Source organism: Stegodyphus dumicola, chromosome 6 (assembly GCF_044657685.1).
Source record: "Stegodyphus dumicola isolate Sdum_Otavi_A_Nest chromosome 6, ASM4465768v1".
NCBI lineage: Eukaryota > Metazoa > Arthropoda > Arachnida > Araneae > Eresidae > Stegodyphus > Stegodyphus dumicola.
Genome location: NC_140773.1, coordinates 27,001,519 through 27,021,631, shown reverse-complemented (window position 1 = coordinate 27,021,631; position 20,113 = coordinate 27,001,519). Strand labels below are relative to the sequence as shown.

Sequence of the window (20,113 nt, the reverse complement as noted above, 5' to 3'; positions counted from 1 at the left end):
AATTGTTGCCACTAAATAAATCACACAGCATTGTTTTCAAAGAAATTAAATAATGAAGAATCTGTTTATATGCATATGTTCCTCACATTGTGAAAACGGTACCCAGAGACATCAAATTTAATAACATAATCCTCCACTCGAACATGTGGACCTGAAAGCCCAAATTTTGAATTTCGAATTTTCTTCATTATTTATTGCAGATTTTGTAAAACTTAAACGAGTTTTTGATTAAAAAAACTGAACAATTTCAAAGCGAGCAATGGTAACACTGTACGTAATAAAACATTTTTACCTCCAGCTCACGAGATTGTCTATCGGAAATACTAATTATATGCTTTTTAAAATATTTTGTGATTTTGCTGTTGAATTGAATTTTATGTGGCTTAAGTGAAAAGAAAGTGATATTTAATAAATTAAGTTAACGCACAAAACGTTAATAATAAAAAATCTGATGTGTACACCACATAACTTCCTTGTATGGAATATTAAATTATACACATTTTTTCTTCATTTCATTTCAACTTATTGGATTGAATTAAAATGAACTTCGTCGACAGCGCATAAACCACAATAGAATAAATGCACTTTTAAAATTCAATATATTTGTTTACCAAAACAAATATATTGAATTGCGACACTCTGGCGCTACGTTTACTTAACAGCGTTATATTTCGTTTATATTGTTGCGTGCGTACGGGTTCGTTATGAAATGAATGCACAAGTCCGATGAAAAAGGAATAAAAATTTATTATTATCACAACAAAAATGCTTAAATTTTCTCAAATTATCATGCAGTATTACAATATCTCACAGTAGTTATCTTTTAACTACTCAAATGTCCAATAGAACTTAATTCGAAACAGCTAAAGAACGCTAATCCGCGAATTCGCTATAATCGACAAGAGCAGTTTTCTAAATAACAACAAACTAAGCAACTACTACAAACTGAGATGTTTTCCTCCTTTTATAAGATTTTAAAATCACGTGCTAGAATTTTCCAGTACTTTCTCGAAATCAAAAAGAGATATTTATTTATTTAATGCACGCGCTCTTGTATTTTCAATTTTCCGGCTTAGCTTTCTTTTAATATTCGTCACGCGCTGCACTGCGCGAGAAATAAAACCATTTAATTTATAATTAAACTAACATTAGCTTTTTAAATACCAAATTCGTAACACTGCCCCCTTCCCAAGGACTGCACGTCCCGGGCAGTACAATCCCTGGACAGGAAGCTAAACTTACAACTGTGGCATAAACATTACATTACAATATCAAACAACATGAACAATAAATGCAATAACTAACTTAAACAAATCAAATGCTATCAAATACTAAATACAAAACAAATACTAAATACAAATCAAATACTAAATGCAAATCAAATATTAAATGCAAATCAAATACTAAATAGAAATCAAATCAAATACACATTTAAAAACAAAAAGGACCATGGTCTGATACTATTTACAATTATTTACATTACGTACTATGGCCATAGTAATGAGCTAACCTGTCGTAATGAACGACTTTAGGTTTAGAGTTCGAAGACTTACGAATCCGAACCACGACGTCATTCAGCCTTTTTAGGACTGTATACGGGCCATCCCAAGGTGACTGTAATTTCGGTCAAAGTCCTTTCTGTCGAGTCGGATTCCACAACCACACCTTGTCTCCTTCGTGGAACTGATGTTCAGTAGCTCTTGTGTCGTAGCGGGTCTTCATCTTCTCCGTCGCCAAGTTGACTCGCTCTCGTGCAAAGTTGTGCATCACTTCAAACCGGGCCTGGAGATCTTGAATATATTCCTCAGACGATGAAGGAGCATCTGGAGGGCGGCCAAACAGTAGATCACAAGGCAGACGAAGGTCACGACCGAATAGCATCTGTGATGGAGAACAGCCGGTAGTCTCGTGGACAGCACTGCGGTAAGCCAGTAAAAACAGCGATAATTTCTTGTCCCAGTCCTGCTGGTTTCTGGAAACCACTAATGAGAGGTTATTAAGGATGGTTCGATTGAACCTCTCTACCATGCCGTCCGACTGGGGATGTAATGGCGTCGTTTGGGTCTTCTCAATGCCGAGTAGTTTGCATAGTTCTTTGATTACTACCGAGGTAAAATTCCTTCCCTGATCGGAATGTAACTGAAGAGGCACTCCGAACCTGGAAATCCAGTGCTGTATCATTACCTCAGCTACTGTGACAGCCTCTTGATCAGGAATAGGATAAGCTTCAGGCCACTTGGTGAAGTAATCAACGACAACGAGTATGTATTTGTTGCCATCAGCAGTTCGTGGCAGAGGTCCCAGGATGTCAAAGGCGATTCGTTCAAAAGGCGCCCCTACGTTGTAACGTTGCAGCTTGCCTCGGCTGCGTCTCTTAGGTCCTTTCCGACCTGCACAGGCATCGCAAGATCGGCACCACTTTTGCACGTCATCCTTTGCATTATTCCAGTAAAAGCGCTCACGAACTCTCTGTAAGGTCTTCATTATTCCAAAGTGACCTCCCGTAGGGCTGTTATGTAGTTCTTTAAGGACATCAGGAATGCGGGATCTTGGAAGTATCAGCTGCCATCGGAACGTCTTCCCATCATCCGATTCGAATTTCCGGTATAAGACGCCGTTTCGAATGTGAAGTGAATCCCAGAATGCCCAATATTGTTTGGTTGTAGGACTAAGGATAGAAATGTCCTGCCAGGTAGGTTTTCTGTTTGACGACTCCATTAGATCAATTATGGGTTTAATGTCGCGGTCTTCCAGCTGGTCTTTCCTGACTTCATCATCACTCCACGGTTCTCGATCAGCCGATGTTGATGTTGTAATTTGTCTTGCGACCGGAGTCAGCAGCTCGTATTTCGCTTCCACCCTGGAACAATATCGACAGTTTTCTTGGCAAGGTCTTCTAGACAGGGCGTCGGCGTTTCCGTGTGATGATCCCTTACGATGACGGATAGTGATGTCATATTCTTGGAGTCTCTGTATCCACCTGGCTATTTGACCCTCAGGATTCTTGAAATTTAAAAGCCAGGTCAATGATGCATGATCGGTGCGGAGCAGGAATTTTCTGCCGTATAGATAGTGATGGAACTGTTCTACAGCTTTGACTATGGCGAGCAACTCTTTCCTGGTGACACAATAATTCCTCTCCGGTTTAGACAGGCACTTGCTCCAGTACGCCACTACACGTTCTTGGCCGTCTATTTCTTGGGACAAAACAGCACCAACACTTTCATTACTCGCGTCGGTGTCGAGAATAAATGGTCGGTGAAGCTGAGGATACGTCAGGATTGGAGCAGATGTTAAAGCCTTCTTTAAGTTGTTAAATGCATCCTCGCATTCTTTTGTCCACAAGAACTTTTGGTTGCTCTCTGTCAGCTTGTGTAGGGGTCTTGCGATGGAAGAAAAGTCCTTCACGAATTTCCTATAGTAGGTGCAAAGCCCTAGGAAGCTTCTCAGCTGATGGACATTTTCGGGACGTTTCCAGGATTTAACGGCTGATACCTTTTCAGGATCCGTGCGCACACCTTCTGCAGAGATGACATGTCCCAGGTAAGTCACTTCCTTTCGGAACAATTTGCATTTAGCGGGACTCAGCTTCAGATTGGCTTCTTTCAGTTTCTGAAGCACCTTCCTAAGATTTTCTAAATGTTCTTCAAAACTTTTTCCGACGATGATGATGTCGTCCAGGTATATGAGGCAGGCTTCGTAGGAAAGGCCTTTCAAAACAGTTTCCATAAGACGTTCGAATGTTGCCGGCGCATTACACAGTCCAAACGGCATCACCTTGAATTGCCAAACCCCTTGTCCCGTAGTAAATGCCGTCTTTTCTCGGTCTTCAGGCTGTATTTTTACCTGCCAATACCCACTCTTTAAATCAAGTGTTGAGAACCATTTGCTGCCAGAAAGAGTGTCTAGAATGTCGTCAATTCTAGGAAGAGGGTAACTGTCTTTCTTCGTAACCTCATTCAACCGGCGATAGTCGACGCAAAATCTTGTTGAGCCGTCTTTCTTTCTGACTAGGACGATGGGAGATGCCCATGGACTTACTGAAGGCTCGATGACATCGCTTTCTTCCATATCATTTAACAGTGTTCGCACCTCTTCCTGTTTAGCAAACGGTAGACGTCTTGGATGTTGCTTGATCGGGGGATGATCGCCGGTATCTATTCTATGTTGTGTCAAACTAGTTCGACCCACGTCAGAAGACGAGCGGGAGAAAACAACTTGAAGATCTTTAATGACGCGATCGGCAGCATTCCTCTCTTTATCGTTTAATTGCGCACTCTGCAATAACTCCGATGTAATTCTCTCTGAGGACACGGATTCTTGGATGTTACTCTTTCTTTCAACAGTGGTTACTGGAGTACATGCTGCAACCACTTGACCTTTCTTAATAATTCTCCCCTTCTCAGTTACAATGGCGACTCTCACCGGGATAACCGTTCTGGATAGGTCGACGAATGTTGAGGCTACTAGTACTCCTTTTGGGCTATTACAGTTATTGGGATATTCTATGATGCCGTAGCGGAAATTTCTGTTTTCGGCTATGGATCCAGGAAGTAAAATTTCTGTTCTTGCCGGTATTGTGATATTGTCTTGTGCTATGATTTTATGGACAGATTTAACTTCATCATTGACTCCAAATAATGTCCTCAGATGTAGAATGCAATTCGTTATTTTTAAAGTCCAAGGAAAAATTGTATTTCCTTAGAAAGTCCAATCCGAGTATGCAAGAATCAGTGATCTCTGCTACATATGCCGTGTGATGGTAAGCGGCACTTCCAAACGTGATGTTAGCATTTACTTTTCCATCGATGTTGATCTTCTCACAGGACACAGTCTGTAGGGTAACGCAGGGCGGCGTCCAGATAAGTTTGCTTCCCAGTTGTTGAGCCAAATCTTTTCGGATGATGGTAACGTTGGCTCCTGTATCTATCGTCATATTGCAGAGAACTCCATTAATATGTCCTATTATGAAAAGTCCATTACTGCCGCCTCTCACTTCAGAAATCTGAAGCGCTTTAAACTGGGGCTTTTCATGATCTGGCAACCTCCGCCCCGCGAGATGGCCACTAATTAGTTTCCCTGCTGTTTGTTAGGAGCGGTCTTAGCATCCGTGCCCTGGGGTGTTCTGCAGTTTCGTCGGATGTGTCCTTCAGCACCGCAGTTCCAGCACTTTACAGTCGGTTTCTTGTCACCAATATTCTGTCTCAAGGCGTTCAGTTGTCTAGTTAAATCGTCTAGACGAGCAGTGACTTGATCCCCTGGCTCCTGGACTTGACCAGCTCTGACTGGATGGCGGTCTCGACGGGTGGCTTGCTGGGCTGCCTCAAATTTCATGGCATACACTAAAGCGCTTTTCAGATCTTTAACATCCGCCATTCGCAGTGCTTTCTGTATTTCAGGGTCCCGGATGCCATCGATGAAATATTGCAGGGACAGGATTTCCCTTGTTTCTGTCGGGCACTCCGAAAAGGCGTGATGTGACAGCCTTTCAACATCCGTGGCGAGCTCCTGAAGCGGTTCGGTGAGCTTCTGTTGACGAGATTTTAATTGGAGCCTGCTGTAGTCTTCTAAACATTTCTCGCCGAACCGCAGCTCCAAAGCGCCGGATAGAGCTTCGAAATCTAGCCTTTGATTTTCGGGAAGCGTCTGCAGGATATCCGCTGCGTCTGCTCTCAGAGAAGCGGCGAGATGACAGGCCTTAGCTTGGGAATCCCATCCATTCGCATCCGCAACGATAGAAAATTGTGTCCTATACACCTGCCAGGAAGTCTTCCCATCATATGTAGATAGTTTCAGAACGGAACGAGCAGGCATCGATAAAAATTTAAAACCTTCAGAATTGTTTCCTACCGTCGCTATGCACTTCTTTAGGCTGTCAATTTCTTTGGCGACGGCAGCAGAAACCCTATCATCAATTTGTTGTTTGACGGCAGAAACTCTCCCTTCTATATGTTCTTTTACAGAAGAAATTCTTTCTTCTACTTGTTCTTTTACCGAAGAAACTCTTTCCTCTATTTGTACAACTTTAGTTTCAACCGCGTCTATTCTGCCTTCCATAGCCTCAAATTTATTTTCTATTACGCAGGTAATTTCTCTTTTCATTTCGTCCTGACCTGCTTTCATCTCGTCTTTAAGGGATTTCATCTATTCCTTAACGCATTCCTGGCCCAATTTCATTTCTTCCTTAACGGATATTTGACCAGCATCCATTTTCTCTTTAATTTCTTCTTTAAAAGATGTTTGGCCAGCTTCCATCTTTTCTTGTACAGCTTTTATATCTTCCTTAACGGAGTTGACGGCTCCTTCCATCTTTTCTTGGAAAGCAGCAAATGCAGTCCTCATTTGCCTGAATTGTTCTTCCATCGCTCTTGTTATTGGCATTCAAATCCCACTTCTGACACCAAAAATTGTTGCGTGCGTACGGGTTCGTTATGAAATGAATGCACAAGTCCGATGAAAAAGGAATAAAAATTTATTATTATCACAACAAAAATGCTTAAATTTTCTCAAATTATCATGCAGTATTACAATATCTCACAGTAGTTATCTTTTAACTACTCAAATGTCCAATAGAACTTAATTCAAAACAGCTAAAGAACGCTAATCCGCGAATTCGCTATAATCGACAAGAGCAGTTTTCTAAATAACAACAAACTAAGCGACTACTACAAACTGAGATGTTTTCCTCCTTTTATAAGATTTTAAAATCACGTGCTAGAATTTTCCAGTACTTTCTCGAAATCAAAAAGAGATATTTATTTATTTAATGCACGCGCTCTTGTATTTTCAATTTTCCGGCTTAGCTTTCTTTTAATATTCGTCACGCGCTGCACTGCGCGAGAAATAAAACCATTTAATTTATAATTGAACTAACATTAGCTTTTTAAATACCAAATTCGTAACAATATTATAACTCAGGATTTATCTAATCGTTTCCACATGTTCTATTCAAATACTATAATAAATCTAGAACTATGTATAAAAAAATTAAGCAAACAAAACAAAAAGAAACAGTTTTTCACAGACGATTCAATATTTCTCATTCAATTAACTCAGTTCTCACTTCGCGACAAGGCAAAAATACATAAAAACTCAAAATATCTATATTAAAAATTACGAAGTAAATCTTAAGCACTTATTTCCTCGAAAAAATTCCAGAAAGGATTAAGTATGATTTAATTCGCAATAATAAATGAAGGCGTTATCTTTTTAGTTGCGAAGCTTAGTCTCTCTAGATTGGCAACAAATCTACTATTCTGCTGTTTCAAATGTAAACAAATATGTCCGCCATGTTATTTAAAAATTAGGCTTAACCGCACTTAAACAGCTTTTAAATTGTTGATAATTCTACAAATATTGTTTGCAGATTTCCTTAAGGCATAAAAACCTTAACCGGAAGATAAGATCAACATAATTCAATCATTTTTAAAGCAAAAAATATATAAACATATAAGAGTAAAGAAACTGAGATCACTGAGCCGTGTAACAGAGGGGATATATATATAAATATATTTATATACGTTTGGTGCGGCCGATTGCAACCAAAATACGAGGTGTACGTCTACATGTTATAGCAGTCCTATATACAAAATTTTAATGTTCTGAGGCTACTCGTTTTTGAGTTATGCGAGATACATACGTACGTACAGACACCACGAAAATTTCTCTTCAGAATTCATTTAAAAGCAGTTTTACAATTTTTTTGGAGGAAAAGAGTCTTTTATTCTGTGCTTACGTACAGATATCACGAAAAACATCGTTAAATTGCATTCGATAGGGGTCAAAATGGATATTTTCTTCGAAATATGCTGCCTGAAACTTTTCGCGATTACAATACTTCCTTTTTACTTCGTACAAGGAAGTAAAAAGAAAAAGAAGAGGTAAAAAAAATTTTGTAAGCCATCTTATGAAGAAACTGAGCATTGATGTGATGAGCTGAGAATGACCGAAATAAAGGGAAAAAGAAATATGTGCCAGCACTGTATCGGGAATTCTAAACATATACTGTTATAATTAAGACACAATAACACGCCGAATAAATACTAATTCAGAAGTCAAACAACAAAAATCAGCGTTAATTTACAAAATTTTCACAGGACTAGTTTCGATGGTTTTACCGAACCATCATCTTCAGCTGCAAAACCGCAAATGAACAAGATAGGAAATAATGTTTAGATAAGATAAGAAAGCCTGGACAAGAATAAGCAAGTGGCGCCATCTGTTGGCGAAACCAGAACTAAAACATAATTTCTCTAAAAGCCGAAGGCAAATTTGGATTGGAATTAGGATCATTAACTAGAACAGAAAGATTTTTATGAATGTGAAATGCCTCTAGAAAATCCAGTTCTCCAATGGAAGATGTTTTTTGAATAATTTTGGCAGCAGAAAAATTGAAAGTGTGATTTTCGGACCAACAATGTTGAGCAACAGAAGACTTCTGTGTTTCCTTTTTTCTAACATATGCCTCATGTTCTTTGACGCGAAATTTTAAGGCTCTCTTAGTTTGGCCAATGTAAATTAAACCGCACTGGCAAGGAATCCTATAAATACCCCAGGAATTCATATCCGAAATGGGGTCCTTGAGTATAGAAGTTGGAATTTTATTGATGGGAGAGTAAACAACCCGAAAGTTAAATTTCTGTAAAATATGTGCAACTTTATAGCTAATTGATGGAAAGAAGGGAATGACAACAGAATTTTTATAATCTCCTAAAATAAGAGTATCAAATTTATATATTGTATCAAATTTGCCCTATTGTATTGCCCTATTGTATCAAATTTAGGTACTGCCTCGTATCCATTAGCTAAATATTTAGTTTCTAGATTTTCCACTCTATTAGACAATAACATTTACACCATAAAAAATTCAATAGAGTTTGTAAAAAAGGTTAAAAACATTTCTCCTCGTAATTTACTCATGGTTTCTTTTGATGTAAAATCATTATTCACCAATGTCCCAGTGGAGGGTGCATTAAGATGTCTAGAAACCAGACTTCGCGAATTTCATTTCTCTTGCATCGAAATTGATGAGCTAATTTCTCTCACTCAACTCTGTTTGAAACAAACACATTTTGTTTTCCAAAATAAATATTACAAGCAAACTGAGGGATTAGCCATGGGAAGCCCCCTCAGTCCCATCCTGGCTGATATCTACATGCATTATTATGAATCAAAATTGTTTGAAACTTTAAACTTCCCGGCATGGTTCCGCTACGTAGATGATTTAAATAGAGTTCTTTCAACAATGAATTCTATTGATCCTGCTATTCAGTTCACTTTTGAACTTGAGACTTGCAATTCTCTTCCGTTTCTCGACATTCTGGTCACACGTATCACATCCAACTTCAGTACTACAGTTTACCGTAAACCTTCATCGGTTTGCCTTCCACCACACTTTAAATCATGTCATCCGACTAAACAAAAGTTAGCTTCATTTTATTCCTATGTTTTCCGTGCTCTTCAAGTTTGCTCCTCCAAACTAGGCCTTGATGAAGAACTAAATTATTTAAAAGCAATAGCTATTGACAGGGGCTTTTCACCCAACATTATTAATCAAGCAGTTAAAAAATTCTCATCTCAACACACTAAAAGCCACACTCTTATTTTAGGAGATTATAAAAATTCTGTTGTCATTCCCTTCTTTCCATCAATTAGCTATAAAGTTGCACATATTTTGCAGAAATTTAACTTTCGGGTTGTTTACTCTCCCATCAATAAAATTCCAACTTCTATACTCAAGGACCCCATTCCAGATATGAATTCCTGGGGTATTTATAGGATTCCTTGCCAGTGCGGTTTAATTTACATTGGCCAAACTAAGAGAGCCTTAAAATTTCGCGTCAAAGAACATGAGGCATATGTTAGAAAAAAGGAAACACAGAAGTCTTCAGTTGCTCAACATTGTTGGTCCGAAAATCACACTTTCAATTTTTCTGCTGCCAAAATTATTCAAAAAACATCTTCCATTGGAGAACTGGATTTTCTAGAGGCATTTCACATTCATAAAAATCTTTCTGTTCTAGTTAATGATCCTAATTCCAATCCAAATTTGCCTTCGGCTTTTAGAGAAATTATGTTTTAGTTCTGGTTTCGCCAACAGATGGCGCCACTTGCTTATTCTTGTCCAGGCTTTCTTATCTTATCTAAACATTATTTCCTATCTTGTTCATTTGCGGTTTTGCAGCTGAAGATGATGGTTCGGTAAAACCATCGAAACTAGTCCTGTGAAAATTTTGTAAATTAACGCTGATTTTTGTTGTTTGACTTCTGAATTAGTATATACTGTTATGCTGCTTTTAAAAATTTTGTGATTTTGCCGTTGAATTGTATTGTGGTGTAAGTGCGAAGAAAACGATGGTTAATAATAAAGCTAAAAATACGCAAAAGAAAATGGGTTAGCAGGAGAAAGGGCAAGAGAAGACTGGTCAACTGCAAGTGCAGAGAGAGAGTAAAAAACCTTTTGAAACTCTTTTGAGCGATCTTTAAAAATCTCTCATATGTTTTGCTTATTTATTATTATTATTTGAAATCAACGGAATAAAATGGCTCCGAATAATCATTGTGGAAGCGAAGCTTATCATCCACATTACAGAATCAAAATTTTTAAAATATTAAGTGAATTCTTAAACTATGTAAAATATATTAAGCTTAATATGTATAAAAGAAATATATAAACTCTAATGTAAAGTTAGGTAAGAGTGAATCCAGTTTCCCCTCCCCCCTCCAAACAATTAGACACATTTTAATGAGACTTTCATCGTCGATAGGAAGTATTTCGCCTACTTTTTTTTTTTTTTTTTTTTTGTCAGTCTTTGAAATTTTTAGGTTGTAGCTGCTTAAAAAACGGAATTATATATACAAGTCATTAAAATGAATAGTATTAATTAAAATGAATGTTGTAACTAATAGAATTTAGATAACAACCTAAAGAATGGCTCCTTACATTAAAACTATTTATTGATCTTAGCAGTAGTTTATGGTTTATTCACATAGTTAATATGTTTCAATTCTTTCAAATGAATATAATTCCTGGAGCTGTTGTAAATACTGTATATTGTAATTCCTCAGCGGAATGATTTGAGTATAAACTAAAAATTATTCGTGTAAAGTCTATTAGACATTTCCCAGAGGGAGAAATCAGCTATGTCTTAGCGAAATCTCCAATTCAGATTTTCTGATAGCTAGCCAGACGTGCTACCAATTACACTATGAGAGCCCGCAAATAGGAAGTGATTATTATATGCTTTCTGGGTATAACACTAACTAGATTTATGTTCCGGTATTGTACATGCTTTGTGTTTTTTAATTAATTAAGGAATATATAAGTAATATGTAAATAAGAATTTAAAAAATAGTTACCTGGTAAATAAAATTACGTATTTATTTTTTTAACCTTTAAATCAAGACGGCGTTATTGAATATCTCTTTTGTAAACGAAATTATTTTGAAAATACCTTAATTAAACACCCGTGCAAAATAAATAATGTTAACGTCATCCATTTATTCCCCTTTCAACACCTAATTAGCGCAATTTTTAGTATTAAGTAGTAATGTAATTTAATTGAATAAGTGCAATCAGTTTAAAAAAGCTGTAGGCTTATTCTTTAAATTAATCAGTTATTATGATTTGGAACTTTACTATAACTTCTTCTTTCCATTTTCCTGAGCAGAATACAAATAAGATGTATGGTATTTAAACTGAGGTTTTTGGATTTTAAAATAGAGCGTGTTCCTGGCTGCACGTGCACGCTATGTTTAGTTCCTGACACTCGGATAATTAATTACATTTATTCGGCTTTTATTTGTTTACAAATTGATTTTGATGCTCCGATAATAATTACTGAGACAGCTTAGGGCCCAAGATTTAAAATTGACCACTGGCTACGTTTAACTTGAACTTGACTTTTCCTGCTTAGCTGCATCGCCCCGAATTGTGGCTGATACTGTTAACACAAGAAAATGCGTTTATATTCTAGATTCTAGTCAAATAAAAAGGTTATTTAACCTTCTCATAATTACCTTCAAAATAATGACTTGTAGTAACTTAAAACCTAGGGATAATTCGCTTCAGTCTGAGCGCGTTATTATTTCCATATCAAGTAACACCCTACGTTACAGTTTATGTTACTGACCACGAGAACGCGTGGCTTTTTTATTTTTATGCTCGTTATATTGTTTTACCGCATTGCGGATTTTGATAAAAATGTAGTAGTAACAAAAGTAAAATGATGAATGTTCTAATGTAAAAATTTTTGTTGTAAATAGTTGTAAATAAATAAAGTTTTGTGTGAAAACCAAAATGGCAAAGAATTCCAAGTGTCTTGTAAAATCATCAAGAAAGGTAAGCAAAAGATCCTTTATCAAATGTTTCAACACCCTATACCATTTACATGTTTCGCTTAGGATATGAACGTTTTTCACGCTTTCTGCTATACTAGTGGATGTTAAGATTATAATTTTATTTTGATTTTAAAAAACCGATTTCCATGCCAAGCTGAATTCAATTTAATAGTACTTTCTTTAAAAAATTGGCGTAATTAATAGAATTTTATAGAAAATTGCTTACCTATGATTGGTAAATAAGCCCAGGCAGTTCCTATGATAGGGAGCATAGTTAAATGTGGTATATCTTCGAAAGGTTTCGTTGTTCCCCACAAAGAATCCTTGCGAGTTCCAACGTTTGCAGTGATTGTGGAAGTAGTCCTGATATTGCCATTTTTCTCGAAGACATCCAAATGCCAGTTTTTTGATAGTAAGCTTCTGCATCTTTCTTATTGTTTTCTGTAAAAAAAGTTACTTAGCATTTCTGCAGTTCCAAAAGAGCGAAAATACAGCATTTTGCTTCTATTTTAATTCAGGTTTATTTATAGGCTATGTAAACGGTTTAATGCTGAATAAAATACGTAATATTAACGAAGTTAGCTGGCTGGAATTTAATTTTTTTTTTTTTTAGTCCAAAGGGAATTCAGTCCCGAAGGACTATTGCTTTCGTTTTGGCATTTTGCGTCGGACTCATAAACGTCGGTTCACTTTTCAAACTGTTGCCACAAAATGTTAGAGTCCTGCATTATATTTGAAGAAATTAAATAATGAAAAATCTGCATAAATGTATGTATATTTCTCGTATTGTGATAAAACAACGGTACATAGAGTCATCGAATTTTGAATAACGTAATCCTCCAACGAATATGAGCATGTGGAAGACCAAATTTGAAATTTGAAATTTGTTTTATGATCGATTTCCTATTTTTTAAAACTTTGACGAATTTTTGATTAACAAACTCAAGGATTTCAAAGCGAGCAATGGCAACGTTGTGCAGAAAAAACATTTTTATCTCCAGCGCGTGAGTCTCTGTATCGGAAATTCTAAAGATATGCTCGTTTTAAAACTATTTTGCGATATTGCTGTTGCACTGGATCTTATGGTTTAAGTGCGAGGAACATGATATTTAATAAAGAAAGGTAACACACAAAATGTTAAAAAAACGCTCCTTTGGACGTAATTTAAAATCTGAAACATTTCAGATTTTTTTTTTTTTTTTATATTTGTTTATTTTTTATTATCTGCACCTCCACTGAAACGTACTAGGTAACATACCATGCTGTCAAAATAGGCATCCCATGATGTCACCAAAACGTATTTAATAGTCAACTCAGATGCTCGCGCAGGAAGCGAGAACTGATTTCCGCCTTCAAATTTCGACGGCTATTTTTTTTTATTAGTGTATGTTTTGTATGTTTTTGTTGTATTCGAGTACATTTTTCTTCTTGCAAGGATTAGTAATGTAACTGGTAAGTTTGTCGACAGAAGAAAACGGAATCTTTGCATTTCCTCAGAAATTTGGCTTTTTTGTTCAGCAATACAAAATACCAAAATTTGCATTTCATAAAATCATCAAATTTTATAAATCTAAATTTGTACAATTCCCTGACATTTTTTAAAGCGAAAACAGATTGCTGTGCATATGGGAAGAACAGCGGGGAAGATGTGTTTTAATATAAATATTTCTTGAGTTTTTAATTTTATTAGTTGTGTTCTGAAATTCTTAATTCACCGCCTTTTTATCCATGGCTGTTATCTTTCGTGTCTTAGTTTGACCAAAAGTTAGTCATAAATGATTTGCGACTTTTCCGGAGGGAAGAACGATAAATAGAAGTGCTAAATATTTTAAGTATCAATTCTTAGTTGTGCATTCTAGTAACATTTTTATGAGCTTCGATTAATTTACAACCAATGAATAGGTACAGTTTCACCTCTTCCTTAACCGCTGCTGAGATAAAGGTATGATGGATACATATTTAGGTATTAATATTTAAAATGAACTTTTGCATTTTCGAAGTTATCTATTGGAAACGAAATTACCCACTGACTTCTTTAAACTTAAAAATTAAAATTTTGAATTCATTTGGCTACAGACGATTAGATACACATATGAAAATATTTAATTACATTTTTAAGTTTAATTTCAATTGAGATAAATTCATCAACATTTTAAAAATAAATGCAATAAAGAAACAAAATGAAATCTTAGCTGTGGTATCTATTATTTGGTTTTTGACTTTTAGAACACTTAACAGATGCATGATTCCTATTATGTTATTTCAGTCAAAATTCATTTGCTCTCAAAATGTTGCTTATCTGAGTACTTTACAATAAAATGTATGAAAATAGAATTGCATCATGATTCAGTAATAAAAATATTTTCTTGCTTTGTTTTGAACCACAGAAAGGAAGCCCGCGCAGGCTTATATAAGGCCTACGCAGGCTTATATTAGGCCTGCGCAGCGTACGGCTGCCCATTACCAATTTAAAAAATGCAAGTAACATAAATAACAATTACAAAAAGTGATCATAAGATAATGTGTGTGAGTGATTATGGTAAAGCCTCGAGGGCTATCTACCTAAGCGGGGGATGCCTTCGTGGAGGACTTTCTAAGGGAAACCGGTTCGTATACACGTTACACATGGGGAAAACCAGATCATAAGATATGAGGCTTAACAACTCAACAGCAGAACAAAAAAAAATTATATTGTCTGTGAAAGAATATCTGTATTTCCTTTTCCAACTATCAATTAAAGGATGTGCGACTTATCCCTTCTTATTCTGATTGCATGATCTGCAAGTTATAGCTTAAATTCTGATGATTACTATAAGTGGGCGTAATCGAGCATTAGACGATAATGAAGCATCAAAAAGTGCCCAGACGAGCGTGGTTGCGAAAAAATTCGAGGAGATATTCTCAAGAATACTTAAATTTTGGGTTTACCAGCACTGAAATAAATTTAAAAAAATGCTCCTGTGTTCAAAACGTTTGGTAGCATATAGCATGAAACCTGATAAACGGCATTTCGAAATGCTTCATAGGAATACGTTAACAAACCTCAAGAACACTTCGATTAAAATAATATGAATGAAAATGATATGAAGAAAAAATTTTACGTGAAAATTGTTTACAGAAAATTTGCACTATGCAGATTTATATTATAGAATTGTCTGCGGATTGTTGAATATTTAGTTTACTTTTGCTATACCTATTCTCTTAAAGGCAGAAATAGAGCGGAAACAGTATTACATTAACAATTCGAATAAATTTTAATCGTTTGAGAACAACCTTAATATTATCAATTTAAAAGTTATCTAAAATTAACAGAATTTAATTATGTAATTATCTATCAAGGTATCAACAAGACCTAGGAAAAAAATTTAAGCCATCAGTCGATGAATATGGATTCTTCTCGTCAAAGGAATTTTTAGAAGAATTCTAATTACATCTCAAGATCGTATTTGTAAAAAGTGATGTACGAGATCTGGTCGAAATACTCGATATGTACTAAACACACATATACATGTTTGGTTTCATCTTTTCCAAATTCTTTAATTATTTATATTTCTCATAGGCTAATTAGTAGTAGTAACAAAGTATATCTTGAAACTCTCAAATATACAACTTCCCTGTCGATTAAATTTATTTGTTAACGTAGATCATCAGTAGGTATAGAAAGGTGCATAACTATTTCCTTAATTTTATAAATTCAAGAAAGAAAATTTCTTGTTACGCTGTTAATGGAATTTATATTAATTTTCAGGCTTAAAACATTATTATAAATTTTATTAATTGAGAAAATTACATACCTCTGGAAAACTAAATAAAATCAAAGCTTCTTAGGATAAAAATCGTCGTTCTTTTTTGGAAATCTCATTGAGGAATCTGTGTTCGAGTATCTGATTTTACTTCTGCAGTTTATCATCTATCCTTTATCTATGATTATGTCACCCAAAGATATTATCGTTATGAATTTCGTTATCTTATCATTTTTTCTAAATATAAACCAGTATCGAGGCAAATGAACTCTTAATTATCTATATATAACGAAACGGTTAAAGTGTTATGAATAAGATGACCGTATTTCAGAATACATAAATAATTTCTTGTAAATTTCTTCTTATATGCAGCCACTGATACTCTCTGAATAATAGATAGAATGCACCTATCATGTCACTCAAAGGATTAATACTATTTTTAGTTAAAAAAGTGTCCTTTTTACTTCCTTATCGCGAAAAGTTTCAGGCAGCATATTTCAACGAAAATATCCATTTTGACAGCTATCGAATGCAATTTAACAATGTTTTTGCGTGATATCTGTACGTACGTAAGGACAGAATAAAAGACTCGTTTCCTCCAAAAAAATTATAAAACTTCTTTAAAATGAATTCTGAAGAGAATTTTTCGTGGCGTCTGTACGAACGTATGTACGTACGTGCGTACGTTCCTATGTACGTTGCCTCAGAACGTTGAAATTTTGTATATAGGACTGCTATAACATGTAGATGTGCACCTAGTATTTTGGTTGCAATCGGCCTCACCAAACGTATATAAATACTATATATATATCCACTCTGTTACTCGGCACAGTGATCTCAGTTTCTTTACTCTTACATGTTTGTAAATTGTACATTTTTTGCTTTAAAAATGATTGAATTATGTTGTTCTTATCTTCCGGTTAAGATTTTAATGCCTTTCGTGATTCTGGAAGCAATATTTGTACAATTATCAACAATTTAAAAGCTGTTAAGTTTTAAATAACATGGCGAACATATTTGTTTACTTTTGAAACAGCAGAATTGTAGATTTGTTGCCAATCTAGAGAGACTTATCTTCGCAACAACAAAAATAACGCCTTCATTTATTATTGCGAATTAAATCATGCTTAATCCTTTCTGGAATTTTTTCGAGGAAATAAGTGTTTGAGATTTACTTCGTAATTTTTAATGCAGATATTTTGAGTTTTTATGTATTTTTGCCTTGTCGCGAAGTGAGAACTGAATCAATTGAATGAGAAATACTAAATCGTCTGTGAAAAACTATTTCTTTTCTGTTTTGTTTGCTTAATTTCTTTCATACATCGTTCTAGCTTTATTATAGTATTTGAATAGAACATGTGGCAACGATAAGATAATTCTTCAAAATGATATAAATTTTGTGCATACAGAGTGTCGTTATAGTAAACAAATATAGTGAATTTTAAAGAGCGCATTTATTCTATTGTGGTTTAGGCGCTGTCGACGAAGTAGATTTAATTCAATCCAATCAATTTAAATGAAATTCAAGAAACAAATGCGTATAATTTAATATTCCGTACAAGGAAGTCATGTGGTGTACACATCAGATTTTTTATTATTTACTTCACGGAAAAATGTGTAAAATCTTTTTTACAAATAACGGCGCTTACCTTAATGAGACTACCAGCGGCCGAACGGATACGACCGCTGAAAACTGGTATTCAATGAAAAGGCTGGTTGCGTGGAGTTTTTCGTGGTTTTCTCATGTGTAACATAAAACTAGTTTCTTTTAAAAAAAATCTGCTACGAACGCATCTCTCTCCGTGTGTAGAGAACCCTAAAGCTCTTCCATAGTCTAAATAATCCAATCATCTTTGCAGAATGAAAGCGAAATAGATAAATTTTATGGTTCTTAAAATTACATGTATGAAAGACTCACGTACGGTACAGGATAGAATTGGGCTTGAATTGGCGCTTATTTGTTCACAACGATAAATCATCAATTAAAGTTTGAACTTTAAAAAATATTTTGAAAGATATTCGAAATTTGCCACTAACTACTTGTAAGTGTTAAATGTCAACAAAAGTGAGAGTAACATAAAGTGTACTTTCATAAAAGTGACTCTCACAAAGTCACAAAAGTCTCACAAAGTCACAAAAGAGTCACAAAAATGATCGAGAAATTATTGTTGTACTCTCACTTTTGTGAGATTACAACAATAATTTATCGATTATGGTTGGTCTTCCATGGTGACATATTGGCGACAATAGACATCCCCTTTTATATCTTGTATATCCAGACTTATATTTTGCACACAAAAACACAAATAAAAACATATAAATAAAAAGAAGGCAAATAATAAAAAATTATAATATCACTTTTTCCTATGCATTAAGATATATTAATTCTACAAGGAATATTTTATAAAACATTGTTTCCGGTTGGAAATGCAATCCTGCCTTCGTAAGAACATTGAAAACATTTTCTTCTTTTAAGATTTTTCACCAGATAAACTCATCTAGTTATGTGTCTAAGTAGTGTTTAGCTGTACCGTGTTGTTTGTTTTGCTATTCTGAAGAAATCTATAACTTTTCAATGTTTAAGTCTATGCCGCTGTAGAAGGATCAACAAAATTATAATTGTGAATCACTGTCTGATGAAGGCAGCTCCGTCTAACTATTGGGTTAAATAACGTGTAGCAATTCCTGCAAATTATTTAACTGTCTGCGACATTATCTTTAATCACATGCAATAACTTTTCACATATCGATTTTTTTACCATTTTTAAAAACACTTGTCGTCATAAATACTACCAAGAATTCATTCTGGTAACATTCTTCGAAAATGGTTCTTTAACTGGTATTTATGTGTTATCGCAACAACTTCAATCATCAAATTTTCATCAAATTTTCAGAATGCGTCAAACTGTGGAAACCGTGCGTATAATATTCTTCAGGAAATCTTTCTTATAAAAGTCCTTTAATCTACCAATGTCGCCTTTTTTGTATGCATTCTTTTTGTTGTAACGAGGAGATGCATTTGGTGATAGCCAGTGCTGCCGAGGTTTTCATGATGACGAGTCTCTGTAATTAGCTGATATTTGTTTAAGCTAAAACAGATCGCTGTGTCCTTAGAAAGAAGAACAGCAGAAAAATTTGAGAAATTCCCAGAAAAATTGAAGAAATATTTGGTAAAGAAATCCAGTATTTTGTTTTTTAATGTGCCGCATAATCCTTATTCGATGATTAAAATTTGTATTTGAAATTGCTTTTCTATTCATTGTGTTTAAAACTTTTCCGAATTTACGAGTAGTTTGGATAATTTGGGAATCTATTTAAAAAACATTTTGCGAAAATCCCTAACTTGCACCCAATAAATCGCCTTTATCTTTTCATCTGTACAAAATCAAGAAATTACACCAAGACCGGTTTCGTTAAAACGTTAAGTATCCCATCGCTTAGTGAATAAGCTTCTGTTAATTTCTAAGACCTTAGTTTCAGAACCTACTTTGTGATTTTGATCCAATAGAATGCAAACAGTTTCATACATAATTACACCAATAAACTCTCATTTCTGGTGACATATCAAACGCTTTTTTGGTGCATTTTATGGATGTCATTTACAAACTCCAGCCTTAAATTAAGATTCTAGCATTCCGAAACCCATTTTAATAATAATAATGATAATAGACCAAATTTTTTGACATTTCCTTATGCTACATTAATGCGTGTAATTATTGCCTGAATTTAAATTCATTGTGTTACCAATTCGGCAAATTTTTACTTAAAAAAGGATGTAAGACTCTTGAAGCCTAGTTATAGCTTCTAGTTCCGTGAAGGATGTATGGGAAATACTTTAAATTATACTTAATCTTTCCGTCCTAATTCTCTAATGAACAACTGTGTAAAAAGCATGCAAATAAGATGTTCTCAACGATCAGAAGTACTTGCTACATATTCCGTGGAAAGAAAAAGGATATCTGTTTTATCTTCTGCTTTGTCGCGAGGAAATCTGTTTTGTCGCCAAAAATGCAACGAGGAAAATGTCCATA

The 20,113-nt window shown here is 35.0% G+C and overlaps 1 pseudogene across 1 annotated transcript in view; it reads right to left on the bottom strand.

Annotated features, from left to right (window-relative positions):
• Nucleotides 1-12,972, bottom strand: part of LOC118187834 (putative cytochrome P450 12a4, mitochondrial) — a 44,274-nt pseudogene extending 31,302 nt beyond the window's left edge. Inside the window, exon 1 of the transcript XR_015041452.1 lies at nucleotides 12,566-12,972. The product of XR_015041452.1 is annotated as a putative cytochrome P450 12a4, mitochondrial (transcript). The remainder of the gene's footprint in view (nucleotides 1-12,565) is intronic.
• Between the last annotated feature and the right edge of the window lie 7,141 nt (nucleotides 12,973-20,113).